The sequence below is a fragment of the Bemisia tabaci genome, chromosome 10 (assembly GCF_918797505.1).
Source record: "Bemisia tabaci chromosome 10, PGI_BMITA_v3".
Taxonomy (NCBI): domain Eukaryota; kingdom Metazoa; phylum Arthropoda; class Insecta; order Hemiptera; family Aleyrodidae; genus Bemisia; species Bemisia tabaci.
The window spans coordinates 30,880,422-30,897,630 of record NC_092802.1 but is presented as its reverse complement, the minus strand read 5'-3'; the positions used below and the strand labels follow the sequence as shown (position 1 = coordinate 30,897,630).

The following is a 17,209-nucleotide window of genomic DNA, read 5'->3' as shown; positions in this document are numbered from 1 at the left end:
GTCGTTTTATGGCTTTGTGTCTAAGCACCTGCAGCCAACTTTAGACTAGTGTGATAGTGTAGAGAGAAGGTTACAGGTGACTAGTTACCGACTTTAGAGGTGAAAATACTGTCTTCTGTTCTTCCTCCATCTTCCTTCCTCCTTCTTCCTCTCTCTCTTCTTCTTCTCCTTCTTCTCTTACTCCTTCCTCATTTTCTGCTTCTCCTTCTTCCTCTTCCTCTCCTTCTTTTTCACCTCCTCCTCCTTATTGGCCTCTTCCTTCTTCTCTTTCTCGTCCTCCTTATTATTTTTCTCTTTCCTCTTTTTCTGCTTCCTCTTCTCCCTCTTCTTCTCCTCCTTCTCTTTCTCCATCCTCTTTCCTGCTTCCTCTTCTTCTACTCTTTCCTATTCTTTTACCATTTTTTATTACTTTCTTCTTCTTCATTTCCTCCTTTCCTCCCTCTTACTCCTCCTCCGGCCTCTTCTCTCTCTACTCCTTCGTTTTCCACTTATTCTTCCTCTGCTTCCTTTTCGTCTGTTTTCTGGCATCCGACATACTTATGTTAAAAATCATCAGATCCAAGTCTTCCAGACAATAGCCAAGCCATTCGATTCTCCAAAGGCTGTTGCAGGGAACGGACAGTTGTAAAATCCCTGCACCCGCTCGCACAGGCAACTTCGCTGCCGTGATAGCGAAGACAGCAGTGAGTGCATGCTAAGATGAACCTGGAGACACCAGTAGCGTGGCGTGAATTGCGATGTATCGATTGTTATGCTGTTTAAACCCATGGTAAAGAATCGATTATTAAGATGTTCGCTGCGAACACCCGGTTTATCGATCCTTTTCCAAAGGTTTAAACGGCATAACAATCGATACATCGCAAACCACGCCACGCCACTGGGAGACACATAAAAGCCATGGCCCATACAACCATGGCTCATGCAAAATTGCACTTACTGCTCTCTTCCCATCACGGCTGTTCGCGTCGCGCGCTGTTTGTGGGACCGGGGCTCAATGCAGTGTCGCCGTCCGGGTGAAGTGAGTAAACTCTCCGAGCCTGAGTTATGCGGATTACATAAGTGCCGTGCGCCAGTGCGCGTCTCTGTTTGAGTTTTGTGTTTACTCACTTGTGCAAAATACTACTTGCTAAGTAATAACGCCGTATGAACTCTCAGACGTTGCTAAATTTCCCCGGGCAAAACACGAATTTTAGGAATGTTTTTTTTTTTTTTTTTCAAAACATTTAGGCTCCGATTTCTCAGAGAATCCCCTTCGGAATTTTGATCTAAGGTGTCTGGAAATTTCAAGGTTGAATATTTGTAAATTTTAAAGAAAAATGCATATTTTGTGAGAGGAAATTTAGCAAAATTCGAATGCTCTTATGTCATTTTTACTAAGCGCGACAGAATAAGGCGAACGCTTGTTCTTCTCTCCTTGGTGCTCCAACAAACACTCCTGATGGCTCGTTCAAAGAGGTCGAAAGATTTTTTTCTTGCTGTATAGGCACATCGTCTCTTCTTTGACAGAGCGTATCTTAATTTCCGCGTAAGCCCTGTTACCTATTTAACGCTATACTTCCTAGGGATCATGTGGAAATGGAGATACGCCCTTTAGTTAGATGAGCGATGACATGTGAGTGTCCAAGGGCAAAGGGAGCACAGTCTACGGAGTCAAAGTCTTTAGGACAGCTATTTTTGACCAGTGGCGGGGCGTGAATGATCGATTATTGATATTTCCCCTTTGGAGGCTATGGTAAAGAGTCGATTATTAAGGCGTTTGTTGCGAACACCGTGTTATCGATCTTTTTTCATTGGTTTAAATGGCAGCCCTGGTGAAAATTGGTAGTAGAATCTGTGGTCTAAAATACCATAGACCTACAGCCGGCTGTAACATTTCCAATAACTTCTGTAGCCGGCTACACAATTTCTTATAGCCTTATATAGCCGTTGGCGATTAAGCAACAGCCAGGCGATAAAGTGTATGCTAAACGTCACTATTTACGGATGCTAGGACTTAGTGAGTTTTTGGAATACTGCTCTCTTTTTGGGCCGTAGTATCTTGATTTATTTTGCGAGGAAAGCTCCGTACTTTTCATGGATGCCTGCCATTACCAATATATTAGAGCGCCTTCAGTTTCGTATGATGCTGTGCAATACCTCTGGTGTGAAATAGTTGCTTCAAGCGCCGTGGCACGCTGCGGCGCGGCAGGCGGGCAGCCAGCGCGAAACTCGCATTGGCGCCTACAAACCTAACAGGGATACTTCCCGCGTTGCGCAATGCGTGAAGTATCCCTGTTAGGTTTGTAGGCGCCAGTGCGTCGCCGCTCCTCTTTGTGTTAGGTGCTAATATTCAATCTGGCGGAGTCAGCGTTATTTAACTCATGATTTTGAAATGTTTGCACATCCTGCATGGATTATTCTCATTTTAATTGGTGAAAGAAAATATATATTAATGGAAAATATAATGTGTGTTTTGTAAATATTAAGGTGGTTCCGTATCAAACTTAATGATGATTTCCAAAGTACACGAATTTCTACACAATTTCTTATAGCATTTTATAATCGTTGGCGAAAAAGCAACAACCAGGCGATAAAGTGTAAAGCCCGGCGATAGGAACTATAGCCCGGCCGTATGATTTTCTCCGCATTCCACAGCCAGCTATATGATTTTCTGTAGCCTTCTTTAGCCAGCTATAAGAATTCCTATGGTATTTTGAAACGCAGCTCTTATCGCCAATTTTTAACAGGGAGATCAATCGATACATCGCAAAGCACGACACGCCACTGTTTTCGTCAAGTTTGGTCCAATATTGATTTTTGCAAGTTAGCAATATCATTTAAACTCATGTAAAATAATTGATTTGAAATGATGAATAGTCCGTCTCAAGCAGAATTGACACTTTTGATGAGATTAAATGGAGGAATCCGAGAAAACCATCGTCACAGTTTGCCGGCGCAGCGCGCATTTTTGGTGCGATCAAAAAATACCAGAGCGCCTTCAATTTTTTTCATGCAACACGCGCATTCATAGAGCACGAATAGTGTTGTATCCAGGCGCTGTGATGAATTTTACCTCCTTTCATGCATCCATTGGTTACAGAACTAAATGACACGGCGAACAATTCGATTTTGAAAGTGAAATTACCTAACCACGTATCTCGATTTGCGCCGTTACAAAACTCGTGTCACATTTCACTCTCAAAAGAAGGGCCAATCATTAGGCCTTGTCTCCACGTGACGTTTCATGGGATCTGTGCCGGGGCAAAATCTCACTTGCGAAATTGGGAAAAATTTTGAGTTAGTCAATGCTAATCACAGTGCCAACCAAGAGTCATTGTGGGGTCCCAGAGGAACGACTCAAAAAGAAGAAGAAGAAATTTCACATGTGTTGTTTAACGGGAAAACAGCCCAGAAGTTTCATTCCTGCGATTCGAGCTTGGGAAAAATCTCGTGAGAAGTCCCGCGGAGACAAGGCGTTGGTTTTCCTCAACATGTCGTTGGTTTTTCTTATGGAAATTTTGCGCAAATAAGTCGAGCAGTATTTTCATGGAAAAAAAAAAAAACAGTGAAAACTTTTTCAGCACCTGCGCGGGGCGCGGGGCTGTTGTCAACACAGAGGAAAATTCGCTTTAAACGTTCATAACATCATTAGTTACTTAAACCGAGATAATTGTCACCACATATAAGTAACATCGTAACTTTGGCTAGAAGAAAGAGTAGGATCTGGAATTCGTTATTTATAACCACCAGAGGCGGATCCAGCAGTCTGGCAACACTGGACGACCTCCATTTTAACCTATGCTAAATAATCGATTATTGAAGGAGCATCTCCCAGATAAGACATAATATTTTTACAATATTGGGCAAATATTGACAGTATTGTCGCAATATTTACACAATACTGACAATATTTTGATAATATTTTAATCAAAATTATTTGTTTAACAAATATTTAAAGAATCTTTATTTAGTATTTTTAAAAATAATATGTTTACCCAAAATATTATAAAAATATTTTCACAGTATTGACACACTATTTCACAGTATTTTAGAGCATTGGCACAGTATTTATGCCAAAAGGAAATATGGTGTACACTTTTTAACATTTAACCAATATTGGCCCAATGTTTGCATAAATATCAAAACAATATTGTTCAAATATTGGCTAAATATTTCTGTCTTATCTGGGCTGGCCCCTTCAAGAATCGATACATTTCCGTAGGTTTGAATGGAGAAAAGACAATGTTGCCAATTTGCCAATGATGACTACTGAGAGAGCAACGAGCCTCATTTCTCTGTGGATAAAGCCCGAAGTTTTTCATGATTTACCTTCTACCTTGGGAAAGTGCACTAAAAGTTTACATTTTTGAAATCCGACTTGACGTCTTCCGAAAAAGGTAATCACCGAGTATGCAAATACTACACACCAAACTCGTAATTTTTCAGTCCGTAGTAAAATCGGGCTCATTTATCACGCGAGTGAGCCGCGGTGGAGGAAATGACATCTCGTCAAAAAATTGAAATTCGCAGCCTTCTCTTCCGCGATGGTTTTATTCTGGGTCGTTTTTAATTTTAAGATTAATTTGGAGTCATTATCGCGAATAAACGATGACCCGGACGAAGGTCGACCTTTCCTGCGAGTGCACGAAGGAATTTCAGCCGCTGAGAATCAATTTAAGGTCAAACCGTGACCATCTTGCCTCACGCTTGTGCGCTAAAAATTCAGCGGGATCCGCTAATGAGCAGCATTGGCTTGGCATGTTTTGCGATTTATAGATTTATCTGTTATTTAAACGTATGGAAAAGGATCGATAAGTAGGGTGCTTGCATTGAATACCGAAATAATCGATTCTTTACCACAGTTTCAAAAGGGAAAATATCGAAAATCGATTATTCACACCTCGCCACTGCAGCAGGAGCGTGTGGTGGTGAGAGGCGTCGGGGCTTGCTGCCTTGAGCACGAAACACGAAGCAAAAGGATTTATTTGGCCAAAATTGGTAGCGATGGTTATCACGAAAACTTTTTGAAAACTCGTGAATTTTATACGGCAAATTTTAAAAAAAATTGTTGACAGGATTTTTTTTTCTGTGTTCTTTGACGTTAAATTGACGAGAGGTAAAATTTAAAAAAAAACTCCAAAAATTAGTTTTAAATCTTTTAAAGTATCAATTTAGTTATTCAGCACTAAAATGTTCGGAAAAAATTATTAAAAAAGTTATGATTTTCCTTGAGGATTTTTATACGTAAATTCCACAATGAATTAAATTTGACTTATAAAAATAGCCGAAGAGAGTTTCCGAGGAAGAATATTTTGGAAGTTTTTTAGACCTTTGAAAATTGCTTTTTGAAGATCATTACTCTTAGGGAATATCCTCTTTTGATACCAAAAGTGGTGCGGGTTAGGTGCATGCGATCTGTGTTCTGAGAAGTGGTTCTTTTGACCCACTTCCCTACAATTTTGGATGATCTTTGGTAGAATGTAAAACGCAGAAATGGTACCAAAAAGTATTGTTCATACATTTCACAAAATTTGCTTTTATGTATTGTTTTAATTATTTTTCTGTGTGTGTAAGTGTCGAGCTTATCGAGTGAATCTTTACTGCATATCTGTCCGATATTTGTTCCGCTTGATTCGACAATGAACGAGATGAAATCTGTATGAGTGCTCGTAAAATTGTTCGAAGCGTTGTCAGTGGTTCAATATCATGCCGACAGTCAATAGTTCAAAGTTTTTTGTAATATGATATTACACTCCCTGTACGTGGATGATTTGATCGTATTTGTTAAAATTGGAAATTCTTACGTTCCATTCGCATATTACGAGGCAGCAGGTTATTGCAATAAAAATCGAGTTGGCCCATCATCTCTATAAGGCGCAATATCAAACTCGAGTTTTTGAAATTGTAAAGCCTAAGAGTTGGGAATAAATGTAAATATGAGTCAATCTAGGGGTGGGTTAGAGTTATTTTCAATTTCTAAAAAAGAGGAAAAGTTGTGAATATTCGTTCCTATCTTATTTGCGTTTCATAATACCACGTGTCACCATTCCCCGTGGTCTCTTCGGTGATGACGATTTTTACAATTTCTTTGCATACCCTTTCAATGCACATCCAAAGAGGCGTATGTTTGCAAAAAAAAATTTCTGCGCTTTAAAAGAAAATAAAAGCCTCTGGTGACTTAATCGCTTTGAGATGATGTTCAAAAGCTGAAAAGTACCACCTGTCGAGCTTTAGAGCTGCTAATAGCCTTTGAAGACCGGGAAAAGTCAAAACTATTATTATTTCAAATCCAAAATATTTTAATAAGGTTTTAATTTGGAAATTTCATAAACGCTTATGTATATTTTATTTTTATTTTTATTATTTTCGGTTTTTTGTTCGTGCTTAGAACTTTTTCATAAGTCCTCTGATGTTTGATTGAGTTTCTAAACCCCCCTTACTTATTTTTCAAAATACTCCTCCCGTGAGTGAGTAGGAGCTGTTTCAGTTACTTCTCTCAGTCAACTACTTTAATATTAACTTCTAATTTTACTTTTTATTTACTTTTAATATTTCTTCTAATATTTTTTTAAGGCAAACTTCAATAAAGCCGTTCTGCCTGGTTTGACCGTGTCTGATCCTATAAAGTCGTTTGGATTGATTTACACGAATTCGACATGATATTTCACCCAGGTAAGATTTAGCTTTCACCCAGACTAGTCTAGTCTTAACGGCTGTGTAACACTTAAAAATTTATCTCCCTCTAATTTTTTTACTGTGACTCCGAAAACACTAACTACTTAAACAATTTTTTAAAAACTATCCAAAACTGAAGCGTACATCAAGAATTAAACTGCTTGACATTTTTACGCAAAAAAGTTAAATCAAAACGAACTTTGAAATGGAGCACTCTTCAGTGCTTTCGTGTTCGAATGTTCCCTCTCCAACTTAACGATTTTATTCGTAATAAAAAGGCCAAAAATTTCCACTCTGAATTGAACTTTATCAAAGCTATCGTCGTTTCCAAAATAAACGAATCTAAAACTCGCCTTATATACATACATATACAGGATCCAAACATTTTGGAAAATATGTACATGCGATTCGCGTAATTTTTTATGCAGCGTCATGTCGGTACGTATTTTTGCAGGTGGAATTTTACATGAGTCACTCTGTACACAAGTCAACGCTCTCGGCTCTGTCGAGTGAATGGACGAATATTTAAAAATATTTACGGGGATTCGATCCACTTGCCAAAACTTAAGAAAATCAAACCGCAGCATGAGTGGAATAAATTCATGAATGATTAAACCGGACTGAAAAAAACTGACATGACCGTTTTAAACCGCCTCAGTTGATAGGTATCTTATTAAAAATTGTTTGAGGAAAAAACATGAGAACAAGACGGAAATACTCGGATCACTTCGAAGAAAAAGCCGCTGAAACTCATATGGACGTATTTCTGTCAAACGGAACTATGTGCTGTAAGACGTGATCCCTGAGACCCATAAGAATATATGCATAACAGGGCTCAAGTCATAATGCACATAGCTCCTTTTGACAGAAATACGTCCATATATCTCTGGCCAGACAATTTTGAAAGCGGATTCTGAACGGGTTGTTCGGGTCCGGGCCAAAATTGTAGAATTTTGCGCATAGCACTTTAAACTCCCAACTCCCCCGCTCCACTGTGCGGCGTTTTTCCAAACCACGGCAGTGTAGCGTTGACTATGAACTTCACTTTTTCCTCTCTTGATTGTACTTCTTAGTTTGTTGGTGCAGGGTCTCTGAAATATCTTGTCTCTAATCGGGTCTACCCATATTAAAAGACACTCGCCAGGGAACGTGCGATTTTCTTTTGATTTATTACTGACGACCAGAAGCAGCGGGATTTGCAGAATAGCGTTGGAAATACGGAGCGCAGAAGCAGAGATGGAATCGGTCAATCTTGCGACCAAGGCGAGCGAGTTCCTACTCGACGCGTGTGCATAGATTTTTCCGGAGAACCTTACCTCCCCTCCCCCCTCCCCTCTTCAGCTTGAAACTTGCCGCCGTCTTTGTTCAACCTCGGGTTGCCAAAGGAGAAAATGTTTAGGATTTAAATCCTTCTTATGCTGAGAATAATGTTTGGGGTCTAGATATATACATATAGACTGTTTTAAAGCGGTACTAAAAACGGACCGCATTCAGCAGAAAGGAACCAAACCACTTCAGCTGTTGCCAAATTTAAGTGGGCAATTTAATTTTTTACAAGAGAGGGCGTGTGTGGATTCCTTTGAAAAATTTAAGGAATTTGCTTCCACCTGTGCAGAAAATTCACTGAAATTGGCAGAAAAATCCGCACAACCGTTTTTATGTAAACAATTTAATTGCCCACTTAAATTTGGCAATAACTGATGTGGCTTGGTTCCTCTCTGCTCAACGCGGTCTAAATAGCCTGCTCTGAATGGTCCTCTTGCAAATTTCAGTTATATAGAGCAAAAAAAGAGAGCTATTTCCCGCAGAAAATGAATCAAAACTCACGATAAGCGTATCGGAAAAGTCTAAAGCACACTCCTAACTTTACCATCTCTGCCTAAGAAATACGCGTATTATTAAGCTTTCCGCTTCAAAAACGATACTACCACACAGGTGATAGGTGAACATTTTGTAAGGGGAGTCATTTCATCAAACCCTTACGTAAGAGAAGCTACACAATATTCAACATGGCCCACGCCAACCCACCAAAACTCACCCGACGATACGGAATTTTATCAAAAGTGCATTATTAAGAGGGGAAAAAGTCTCGAATGCCTTCAAATTGGTGTCTATGCAACCAGCACATCCCTCGAACACAAATAGTTGCATTGTGTAGGAGTTGTTTGCCTTGACATGAGGTACCTAAATAGTACGATGGGCGATGGGTCACTTGCTGATGTGAATTAAAGTGAGCCGGTTCCCACTGCGTCAAATCCATATGGACTACATTTTGCAACTAGGAACTACAATTTTCGGCTCAGTTTGCATACAACGTAGTTTTCCTATGCTTATGAGCGTTTGTATGGATGAGCCAAAATTGTAGCTCCTAATTGCAAAATTTAGTCCGCTTAAAATCATCTATTTCTTCAGTACACCAATTAATCACTGAGCAAAGCGCTTTCCTTACCTGAGCCACTACCTACAGTTTTAGCTATTAACCAGTTATATATGCTTTGAATGAAAATCTCTGTTTTTTGACATACCTGGAACAAAAAAATAAGAAACAATCAAAACAGTTAGCTTAAAAAAAAGATATAAATGAGAAATTTTATAAAATCCATCAATAATATCTTTGTCCATTTTATATTTATAGTATAAAAATTAGAGGTAAGATAAGGTCTAGAAAGCTCAAGCTTAAGATCATCGTTCTTCTGTTACAATTTGTTAAAGATCTGACAAGAGTATTCTAGTTTTCACGTATATTTTTTAATTTTTTTTGAAACACAAAATCGATTAATGACTGATTATTTTCTTCGAAACTAATCAGGTTGAACAAAAAAATCGCATAGCACAAATTTAAGTACATGCGGTTCACTTTAAACTAATTTTACACTCGAAAGTTTTTTTGCCCTGAAAAAATGTTTTATTTACAAATCACATGAACAAATTTTATTGCCAGTTTTTTTTATCTTGCGTAAGTTTAATACGGTTCGAATTCGACAATGTATGCATTTAATGAGTATCCACGAATGAGCTCTAAATATACATTTTACTGCTTGCAGATTGTCTCAACGCTATTTGCATAATCGATGCAATTCTAACGGGCTTTTTGAGGCAGTAAACAATAATTTTAAGGGCGTGACGCAGTTTTGTCTTCAAAACAGAACTATGATTAAATTCCTGCTCCTGTTTCTCAATAGCATGCATATCTGGTGGACAATTATTTACACTGTCGAATTAAACTTATTTACGAGAAGAAAATATGTGTTTTTGGTATCGAGGGATCAAAGCAGGAAGAAGCCAAACGCTTAACTTTATTGAGAACGGACGAAAATTATGAACTAGATGTACTATTTTTGTCATAAAAAAATATTCACATTCATGAAAATTAAGTTTGAAAAGTAATACCGAAGATCTCATAGAAATTTAATGAAGTCCAGAATTCAACGACCACTGCCATGATGTTGGTGCACATTGCTTGAAAGTAGCAAAAAATTAATTTATCGCTTTGTAATTAATTAGATGCTTTCCTAACTCTAAAAATTGAATCAGAGAGTTCGAAAACACATACTCAGTTTTTCATATGAGACGGTCGATTTTTATAAAAGTCATTGGAGTTAGCGCATCTGTTCCAACTTGGACCTTTAAAATGCCCTAAAGTGTTTGTATTTCGTCACCAAAAATCTCTTTTTTAAACAAATTTCTTCATTTACTGTTCGGTTTCGTGTGTGTATTGATTCGCATCATTTTTCCGAGTTGGTGTGTTTTCGTTCTCACTGATTCAATTCAGAGTGACACTGGAGTTCATTGTTTGACGCAAAAATAAGCCAGTTTGTGACCTCTAATGTTCGATGTTCATCGCCTTTTTGGTCGTCAACCAATCCATACAATCCAAAAGTATACACTAATCGAAATTTTACTTGCCGACGAACATCTGCCAAAATCCTTTTTGACATGGCTCCTCGTCAGGAAAAAGAACATATTTAATGTTTTAAGTCGGTACGCGTCATCAATAAAATGTTAATTTTTCCCGTGCCAGAGAGACTAACGCGTAAGCTTGGATTCTACGAAAAGTGTCTCGTTATTTATTTGATTCCGCGTAAAAATGTCCGAGCACCGCATAACCGTTTCATGCGAGGCACTTTTGAAGACCAGATCTCCTAATCCGGGTCCATTTTCCGGGAGCCACCTCATCTATTGTTGCAAATTTTGCACCAATAAAACAGCAATGGAGATATTACATGTGTGAAGAATTTGCGATTTGACTGCTGATTCTTATGTAAAAGTTTCCGAGAAACATGATGGTGACACTGGTTTTCTCTGAAATCAACCCCCAAGTTCAAGAAAAGCTCTCAAGTTGAGGCCGAAATGGAGGGGATATCCCACGCTATCCTGAGAGTCCACCTCTACATCAAGACAAACTCTCCATGCAAAGATAGGGAGCAAATACATTAGCAGGGATGCCGAGTTTTCAGTTTTAGAGTCCCCAAATATTGTCGCAGCCCTGTCAATGTATTTGCTCATTTTCAGTCATAAGTATTTTACCAACTGCGACCCCTCTGCTCGATTTCTCTCTGTTCAAAATATAATGAATAAGACCTTGCAACCTAGTATGCAGAATTTTTCCATCCTGCGTGCCAGAAACAAGTTCCTCAACTCTCATCACTTTGCCCGAGTGATCGGTTAATTTGGCCTGGCAACGAGTGGGACAGAAAGCTGTTTGAGCCGATGATGAGAAAAACGTAGCTATGCTAAAAGGACCTATCTACAAATCAATTAAATCAAAAGAAACTGCGAAACACGGAAATCCTGCGTACATCGCTCCTTCATGGTTGAACATATCCATGCATAGTTCTTTTTAGCACCCATATGCATCAGCCTTAATCTCTCGCTCGCATAATCTATCGTTTTACAGACGAAAGAACGTATCTCTTTTCTACAGTTGCAAAATCTTCTGCGCAATTCTTTATTCCACACAAAAATGATGCAATGATTCGTGTCCATTTTGCAGATTTTTCATACGGTAAATCCATGGAAAAATCTGTAAAATTCTGAATAATAAGTGCCCAATCGTTTTCGAAAAAAGTGCAAAATGTGAGTGAGAATTTGGCAAAGTGTAAATGAAGTTACGCTCTTTTTTCTGGGCAGCGACGAATCGTGCGCGAAACGTCATCGTCATCAACGTCTGTGGTCGCGAGCAATATTTCAGCCGTTCAACTGTGTCATTCACCTTGTGTCTTGCCGCTTTGTGTGTCCCTGGCTTTGACCGAAGTGCATTCACAATGCTCAGTTCAAAATACTTGATTTCTTAACGGCTGGGTCACGTAGCGGTCTGATGGCTGATTGTTGAAGTTGATACACAAAGCGATAGACAAAGAACACATAGGGAGTATGGAGCGATCCTTTTGGTTGAAATGGGTGGTTCCTGTACACTAAGGGAGAAAGTGATGGGCTACCTACACACGGAAAAAAAAGGCACGAGGTTGTTGGATGATATGGACATTTCCAATTAATTGTGGTAGTACCCCAATTAATTATGGTAGCACCTCAATTAATTATGGTAGCACCCCAATTAATTATGGTAGTACCCCCAATAAATTAGGTAACTAACCCAAATGTTGCAGTACTAGGTACCACAATTAATTGGAAATGTCTATATCATCCAACAAATCGGGGTAGTACCACAATTTTAGGGGATAACCCCTGACACTTTTTTTTCCGTGAGGGTCTCTCGTGGGTTGCGGTTGCCGTTAGTTAGTCTATTGCCTATCTCCTTTGTCTATTGCAATAACCACCCGCATCCACAAATAGGATCCTTCTATATCCCTTTGGGCTTCTTTGTCTATCAATTTCAATAATCGGCCCGCAGGCATAACGACAGTTCTGGGATGCTGCAAAGGTTCCGGCTCGGCAGCTACTATCTATGGCAGTAAAATATGATTTACGTCCCGTGTCTGCGTTTAACCGAGTATACGATTCTAATATATGCATTTATGGTGAGTTCTTCGCCGAAGTCCCCAAATATAACACAAAAAACATACTTTTTTCGCTGTGCCGCGTATAGAGCACTTAGTCAAGAAGATCTGACAGCACTGTACACAATACTCGAATAGTGTCTTCTAAGTGCATTCTTTAGCCTTCGCTGCCAGGAATGACTGGTTTTTCTTCCTTAACGGCTGAATACAACGACTTTGCGCACTCCGATGTAACTTCGAAATTTATTTTGTTGAAGGAGTGCATGAAAATACATAGCAATTTGACTGCTGAGTCTTGTATGTCAATGTAGTGGGTTTCGCCTTTCTCATTAATACCCCAATTTGGACATGAATCCACTCGTCATCCCCCGGAGATTCTTCTTAGGTTTTTCCTTGACTTTTACGACCATTGACTTAATTATAGCATTGCAGCAGTAAAGATGCATGACGCTTTGATTTTGCACTGGAAAAAAAAAACACATTAGATCTAGAGTCCAGAAGAAAGCAAAAAAACAAGGGCTGAAAAAAATTAAAAGAAAAACGACACGAAAAACCTATGTAATACTCATCCCCATGCATACTGTACACACGTGTATTCAAAGCATACATGTATTCCATCTGGCCGGAGCTATTGCTTGCTTATTCTACCGAGGGTCGTCATTTTTTCAACCTTTTGCCTCTTTATTCATCGGTCGAAAATTCCTCAAGCAACTCAGCTCACTGCCATGCTAAGATATAACGCCGTATGAACCATTAGCCGTTGCCAAATTTAATTTGATAAAATAATCATTTTCGGGATAGTTTAAGAATATTTTCCTTTCAATTTTTTAGAAAATTTTATTCACTTTTTAAACTTGAAAATCTAAAAATTCTGAGGAAAACATTCGTAAAATTCTTAAGGAATGACCATTGCTTTGGGAGGATATAGGTATAGCAACAATTGAGTTCCCATACAGCGTTCATCCTTAGTTTACATGTCAATGTTATTCCGCATTTAATCCAGTGGCGAGGCATGAATGCTCGACTATCGATTTCTCCCCATTTGAAGCTATGGTAAAGAATCGATTATCAAGGTGATCGTTGCGAGCACCCTGTTCATCGATCCTTTTTTACAGGTTCAAATGGCAGACCAATCGATCCATCGCAAAGCACGCTACGCCATTGATGAACTCGCAAACTAATTTAGTCGAAATGGAATCAGAGAGAATGGAATGCGATGCAATCATACATCGAGTGAATGACAAAAAGCTCTGCGCATCCCACTTCATTTCAGTGTTGAGGTATATCAAAGAAAAGCTCGCCTCGTTTCTTTGAAAGCTGTCGCTCTTTCGAGCATAAAATCGTCCGCTCAAAAAGGGTTGGTAGTCGTGATATTCCCGGAAAATCGGCCCGGGAAGGGGCGATTTGTCGGAAGCTGCGTCACACATTGTACTTTGTACTGTCGTGCTGAGGAAAAACACCGTATGAACATTCGAACGTTGCCAAATGTCCTTGGACATAACATGAATTTTAAGGAAAACCTGCGAATTTTTCGCCTCGAATTTTTCAGCGAATATTTCTCAAAATTAAATCTAAAGTACCTGAAAATTTCAAGAAAAAATATACATTATTTCTTTTAAAAATAAACACCTGATTGGGGGAAATTTAGCAACGTTGGGTTCTTCATTCAGCTTTCCTCCTCAGCTTGACATTGGGCACCCCCCAACCTTCCGAATCCAAATTCGTGCCCTCAGTGCTCTACTAATATTTGCTTTGGTCGGTTGGTCAGATCGTGAGTGGTGTTCCAAGGAGAGTTTTAACTACCGTTTTTGGGCGCTTCTGGGTACCAGATGCGCCCTTTCCAGCCGTTCGACTCCCCCGATGTAACATGTACTATACTACATACCGTTTTGCCTTATGGGTAATGACGCCATTCTGGTACACCCGGGAAAATTTCATTTTCTTCTGCATCTGGTATTCGTAAAAGTTTTCGTGAAATGTTTTGCTTTTAAGCATAACAATCTCGCACGAACGTATTACCTGGTTAAACTATTTTGGGGCTTCGTTATGCTTAAATGCCTCATCATTCGAGGTTGTAGTTTCAGATTGATTCGAAAAAATCACGAACAGTCACGTGATCTCTTCATTTTAGTGACGTATTACTGTGCTATTTTGTGATTGGTTCATTTTCTCGGCGCAGCATCGTCAAGCGTCAGCTGTTTGCGGCTCTGGGTTGAAGGTTTAAGGTTATGTCAGAGAGAATAGAAAGTTAGAGGCCCGACTCGATGCTAGGTAACTGAAACAGATGCGCTCGCAGCGCGCTCGCTGGCAACGTACGCAACTACTATTTTCTATTGTTTTCCAGAGACTAGCGGCGGGTATGTTGCTGCCGGACCACCTTCACGTAGGCAATTTGTTATACATCGTCCGTCCGCAATACTCTCGCTTGGCCGTATGAAACCGTTCCTCGCATGCGCAGTGTTAAAGAAGCGCCCTCCAACGCGTTCGCGTTGGAACTGCTTGTTAACCTTTTGATTCGTTCAAATCTGCTCCGTGTGATGTGCTGTTACTGACCTAGGATACCGGCGCGTGTTTTATACTTAGAACTTCCCAAAAGACAGTGAAGTTGAGGCGAGTAAATATGAAAAAGTGCCCAATTTTTGGCGTTCTTGTAAATTTAAAAGAAAAAAAAATTACCAAGCTATGGTGAAATCATATTTGGTTACGTTCGACATCCCGAGATAATGGAAGCATTTAAATTAGAACTTTCTTTCGACTAGGTCGCCATCAAAGTATAAGAGAACATGGAAAAATGGTGGCGAGAGGCCTTCTACGAGCAGAGCCGGATTTACCAGTGGCGTGGCGTGCTTTGCGATATATCGATTGATCTGTCATTTAAACCTATGGAAAAGTATCGATGAACAGGGTGTGCGCAGCGAACGCCTTGATAATCGATTATTTACCACATCTTCGAATGGGGAAATATCGATAGATCGAAAAGCACGCCACGCCACTGGGATTTACCTACTTGCCGTCGATGGACCGCCTGTATTTTGCCGCCCCTTCTCATTCGTTTTGAAATATCAATAAAAACCATCAAGTAAACGTGCCGGAGGGGGAGGGGTGCATAAGACGCGTTTACTCGTGTTGGACACATTTTTTTGCGAAAGCCCTGTCAACACTACTATCAAAAGTTCACGGAACTTTGCGCGAAAGTTAAGTTCCGTAAACCTATCCCTGTGTAGACGAGGCCTTCCATTCATCAGAAATGAACGAAATAATTATGAAAGAACGAACACAGATGTGGTTTAATGACTTCAACTTCCGCCGCCGCGCCGCGCAGACTGCAGTGTGTTTGGCGGAATGCGTGAAGTATTCACGCAGGCTTGTAGGCGGTGTGCGTTTCACGCCGACCGCTGCTGAACGCACTATGTTTGACGCAATGCGTGAAGTATTCACGCAGGCTTGTAGGCGCTATGCGCTTCACGCTGACCGCAGTGACCGCACTGTGTTTGATGCAATGCGTGAAGTATTCATGCAGTCTTGTAGGCGCTAATACGTGTTACATGCCGACCGCCGCGCCGAGGGCTTTTCCTTTTCGTCTCAAGTCCTCGTCATCATTTCTTTCTAAACCGCGCTGTTCCAGGCCAAATTGCATGTTTGGTTTCTCTCTTAACTCGCCAAATAAAGGTGCTGGCTTTTGTTTTACTGAAAGACGACAAAATTATAAATTACTATTCTCTCAGGAAATGGGAGATTTTGTCGCCTTTTCTCGTTTGTAATTTTTTTCGTACATCCGATTTTTTTAATACCTAAATTTAAAAAAATTGTAAAATTTGCCGCCCCCTAGATTTGCCGCCACGGGCCGTGGCCCATGTGGCCATCCCTTAAATCCGGCCCTGTCTACGAGAGTATCCAAATCCATCGATAACTCAATGTCGATTAAGTGATTATTCGAAATTTTTCAGTGATCGGTACCGGGTCGTTTAAAAAAAACTACGTACCGTCAATTGATACTATAGTATACTGCCGTACTAAGCACGAACGTCGTATGAGCCATCAGCCGTTGCCACATTTTCTTCGACAAATCACGAATTTTCAGAAAAATTTGGGAATATTTCTTCTTCGATTTTCGAAGGATTTTGTTCGTAATTTGATCTAAAAAGTTTGGAAATTTCAAGGACAAATATTCATAGACTTTTTTTAAAATTTAATCTTTTCTGAAAGGAACTTTGGCATACGAATGCTCATATGGTGCTTTTACTTTAACACGACAGTACAGTCATCGGTAGGTGCCCTTCACACGGCTTCTGAGCTCACATGACACGTGAAGCTTGAGCTTATATGAACCATACGGTTAAATCTTTACGTTCGAACTGCGAACACGGTATACTGCTCAGGATTATATTTCTGCATGAGGAAGAAGGAGCACCCCGATAAAATAAACAAAGTCATTGAAGAAAGTAAGGGCTTCCTGTAACTTTTCTCCTGTTACTGAGTTTGTATAAAAAATGACGGCTAATAATAGAGGTTTGGGGGACAAGAAGTTACCAAATCCTACTTTTTGAAGCAAAAGTAGAGTATGGGAACTTTCTGGCAACCAAAATCAATAATCTTCA

General features: G+C 39.7%; 1 protein-coding gene and 1 long non-coding RNA gene across 2 annotated transcripts in view; one reads left to right on the top strand and one right to left on the bottom strand.

Annotated features, from left to right (window-relative positions):
- Positions 1–17,209, bottom strand: part of LOC109030917 (platelet glycoprotein 4) — a 99,854-nt gene that overhangs the window by 65,640 nt on the left and 17,005 nt on the right. The gene's annotated exons all lie outside the window — the stretch shown is intronic.
- Positions 5,561–8,098, top strand: LOC140225714 (uncharacterized). The gene is made up of 3 exons (XR_011900690.1): positions 5,561–5,931; positions 6,553–6,651; positions 7,109–8,098. It is a non-coding gene; the product is annotated as an uncharacterized lncRNA (long non-coding RNA).